Raw genomic sequence first — 4,507 nt, forward strand, 5'->3', positions numbered from 1 at the left:
TGGTCTGTCTGACACAGCCCAATTCAGGGCCACAATACCTTTATCTTTAAGAGAAGGTAACCCTGTGTAAAGCAGACTCCACCGTGCAGTTCAGCGCCTTCCTTTTGTGGGCGATATGAGATTGCTAATTATCTGAAAATGAGTGTCCGCCTGAGGCCATCTTGCCAGCAGAGGTGGCTGGGCCAAAGTATAACAGTGTTTCTTTAGGTGGCTGACAAGGACAGTGGATTTACAGATCATTGTGACTTCAGGTTGACATTCTTCTGTGGATTCTGATACTGTAAAGCCTGGCAGTTTCAAGAGTCTATAGGCCATAGTACATATAGGTACAGTGACCCAACTTCTAAACATCTTTAGCATCTTTTAAGATGACAGATCAAGTTCTATCGATGAAATATCATAACCAGGACCAACAGCAGAGAAGGTAGCAGGCCGAGGAGTCCCAAATTGCTCTCAAATTTGTAACCTATAGGTCTATCCAAGGGCACAAGGAACCTTACCTTAACACCGAGGTTGGTGGACAATGGTTTCTCAAGTGAGCAAATGGAAAAACCTTTGCTTTGTTAAACCAAATTATCTGTTCTACTATTACTAGTGCATCAGCCTAAATGGACTTTCACCTCCTCCCCCTATCCATAGCAAACATCCATGCTCCCCCCTCCTTCAGAAATCATTAACGATACTTTAATCAACAGTCTGTTGTTAGCAATAGGAATAGCAGTTTAATGGAACTAATGGAGGTTTTGCCACTATGATGTCTGAGATTTAAGTAATTCTTTCCGTTACTGCCTTCAGAATCCACTTCAAGTGCTACAGAGGTGGAACGCATTGAAAGGGACCATTGATAGCTCACAATCTGAATAGGGAAGAGACCTTGAGGATACTGCACTCAAACCAGGACCATTTGTTCCCGAGTTGTTTATATAATAAAACTGTGCTAGCTGCACGGTCCTATAACTAAAAACTGAACAGAGACACTATTTGCTATGTGCCTAGAAATAAATAAGCAAGTTGCAGAGAGAGTAATTAACCATGTGTTGTGTGTGTCCGTGCATTTTTATAAGAAATTAACTATGTATTCAACACTGGCAACATTTTCTTGTAAATAAGTTTTATTCAAAACAAAGTACTCACGAATTATCCTCTACATAAACACAAAACAATGTCTTTGGCTTTTTCGTTTTATATATATATATATATATATATATATATATATATATATATATATGTATGTGTGTGTGTGTGTGTGTGTGTGTGTGTGTGTGTGTATTTACATTTTGAAATGTTAAACAGAAGCCACATAAGCTTTAATTGTATTGGTCAAAGCTGGAAATTCAGAGGTGTGTAAAATGAGTTTAGTAATATTTTAATAGTTAATAATGTAAGCACTCTTACAAAGAGGGACAAATAGAGACAACTGTTGTTTATGCAAACATCCTTTTGCTTTTTATGTTAAATCATTAGATTAACTAGATTAACATTTGATATCTTTATATAAAGATTTCCAGGAGCCACCTGCCTTAAGGAAGTGTGTATTTATGTTGTCAAGCTTCAAGTTTCAAAAATGTGAAATAAAAATGGTGTAATACTAATACACACACCAACACACACATGCAGGTGCTGGTCTTATAATTAGAATATCATCAAAAAGTTGATTTATTTCACTAATTCCATTCAAAAAGTGAAACTTTTATATTATGTTCATTCATTACACACAGACTGATATATTTCAAATGTTTTTTTCCCCCCTTTTAATTTTGATGATTATAACTGTCAGCTTAGGAAAATCCCAAATTCATCATCTCAGAAAATTAGAATATAACTTGAGACCAATACAAAGAAAGGATTTTTAGAAATCTTGGCCAACTAAAAAGTATGAGCATGTACAGCACTCAATACATAGTTGGGGCTCCTTTTGCCTGAATTACTGCATCAATGCGATGTGGCATGGAGTCGATCAGTCTGTGGCACTGCTCAGGTGTTTTGAGAGCTCAGGTTGCTCTGATAGAGGTCTTCAATTCTTCTGCATTGTTGGGTCTGACATATCGCATCTTCTTCTTCACAGTACCCCATAGATTTTCTAAGGGGTTAAGGTCGGGCAAGATTGCTGGCCAATTAACAGGGATAACATGGTCCTTAAACTGGTAGCTTTGGCACTGTGTGCAGGTGCCAAGTCCCGTTGGAAAATGAAATCTTAATCTCCACAAAGTTGGTCAGCAGCAGGAAGCATGAAGTGCTCTAAAACTTCCTGGTATATAGCTGCGTTGACCTTGGACCTCAGAAAACACAGTGGACTAACACCAGCAGATGACATGGCACCGCAAACCATCACTGACTGTGGAAACTTTACACTGGACCTCAGGGGATTGTGTGCCTCTCCTCTCTTCCTCCAGACTCTGGGACCCTGATTTCCAAAAGAAAATGCAAAATTTACTTTCATCAGAGAACTTAACTTTGGACCACTCAGCAGCAGTCCAGTCCTTTTTGAAACGAGACGCTTCTGATGCGGTCTGTTGTTCAAGTAGTTTGACTTAAGGAATGCGACAGCTGAGACCCATGTCTTGCATATGTCTGTGCGTAGTGATTCTTGAAGCACTGACTCTAGCTGCAGTCCACTCATTGTGAATTTCCCCCTCATTTTTTTATTGGTTTTGTTTCACAATCCTCTCCAGGGTGCAGTTATCCCTATTGCTTGTACACTTTTTTTTACCACATCTTTTCCTTTCCTTCGCCTCTCTATTAATGTGCTTGAACACACTCTTTTGCAATTACCTTTTGTGTCTTGACCTCCTTGTGCAAAGTGTCAATGGTCGTCTTTTGGACAACTGTCAAGTCAGCAGTCTTCCCCATGATTGTGTAGCCTACTAGACTGAGAGACCATTTAAAGGCTTTGCAGGTGTTTTGAGGTAATTTGTTAAAGGGGGGGTGAAATGCTATTTCATGCATACTGAGTTTTTTATACTGTTAAAGAGTTGGATTCCCATGCTAAACATGGACAAAGTTTAAAAAATTAAGTTGTACGTTTGAAGGTTGTACGTTTTGTTCCAAAAATACTCCTTCCGGTTTGTCACAAGTTTCGGAAAGTTTTATTTGAGTATGGCTCTGTGTGACGTTAGATGGAGCGAATTTCCTTATATGGGTCCTAAGGGCACTTCTCCCGGAAGAGCGTGTGCTCCCGTAGAGCAGAGCACTGAGAGCACAGACATTCACTGATCAGAGCGAGAGCGAAATGTCACAGAAGAAGTGTGATTTTGGTTGCGAGGGCAAGACAACCCTGCACAGATTACCAAAAAAAAAAAACATTAAGGGACCTATTGAGTGAAAATGAGCATTTCACCTCCCCTTTAAAATTGTGACACCAGGTGTCTTCAATATTGAACCTTTCACAATATTCAAATTTTCTGAGATACTGAATTTGGGATTTTACTTAGTTGTTAGTTATAAACATGAAAATTAAAAGAAATAAACATATCAGTCTGTGTGTTATGAATGAATCTAATATACAAGTTTCACTTTTTGAGTGGAATTAGTGAAATGAATCAACTTTTTGATGATATTCTAATTATATGACCAGCACCTGTACACAATAATAAAAAATCTTCTGAAGCTATATGGTCTATATATAGTTTTGTATGAAGAACACACCAAAAGCAGTTATATTTAGTTATTTTCAGTTGTGCTGATGGCATAATGCATCTTGTGCTTGTTCCTCAGTGATCCTAAGTCTTCAGAACATTTAGAATATAGTGCACGAGTCACGGGCCACTTTTATGGTAGGTGTTTTTTTTTTTTTTTTTAGCTCCACAGCCCGAGTAATTACTCACATTCATTGTATGGAAAAGAGCAGCTTGGACATTCAGCAACAACTTCCATATCTACTAAAACATTAAACAATAGTTTGGAACAATATGAGGGTGAGTATATGAAGAATAATTTGGGTGAACTGATCCTTTAAGATAAAATGGCAGGATGTGATGTACAGAACTCTTAATATCAGCCTTAAATCTGAGGGAAATTGGTGCTCGTTCATGTGAGTGACTATTATATAGTAATATAGGTCATATAGTGGAGAGAAGCAATTGAATTAAAATCTGTACTTACTGTGTGAATCTGTATGAACACAAATTGTGTTTTGACTCGAAATTACATTGGCGACCACTTGCAGATTGCAGAACCACTCGCAGAAAAAAATCTAGTGCAAGGGAAATATTGAGTAGAAATCATCTTAACCTTAACTTATTTATTTTTATTTTTTGGTAGATTACAAGCTTCTTGTGGATCACCATTTTGATTTGCAGGATTTGCAGTCCCAAGCCAGAATTCCATTCATACATGATCTCTCATTCCCTGAATTGGATTCTTACTAGTAAATCGTGTGATGTGTGATCCACAGTCACTGATCTGTCATTATGTGCAAACCACAGAAACTTCATGAACCTAAAAAAAAAAATAGTATAATGTGAAAAGAACAGCAATCGATGACCTGAAAATTGTGTAGTGTTTTGGC

This window comes from Carassius gibelio, chromosome B8 (assembly GCF_023724105.1).
Source record: "Carassius gibelio isolate Cgi1373 ecotype wild population from Czech Republic chromosome B8, carGib1.2-hapl.c, whole genome shotgun sequence".
In the NCBI taxonomy this organism is placed as follows: domain Eukaryota; kingdom Metazoa; phylum Chordata; class Actinopteri; order Cypriniformes; family Cyprinidae; genus Carassius; species Carassius gibelio.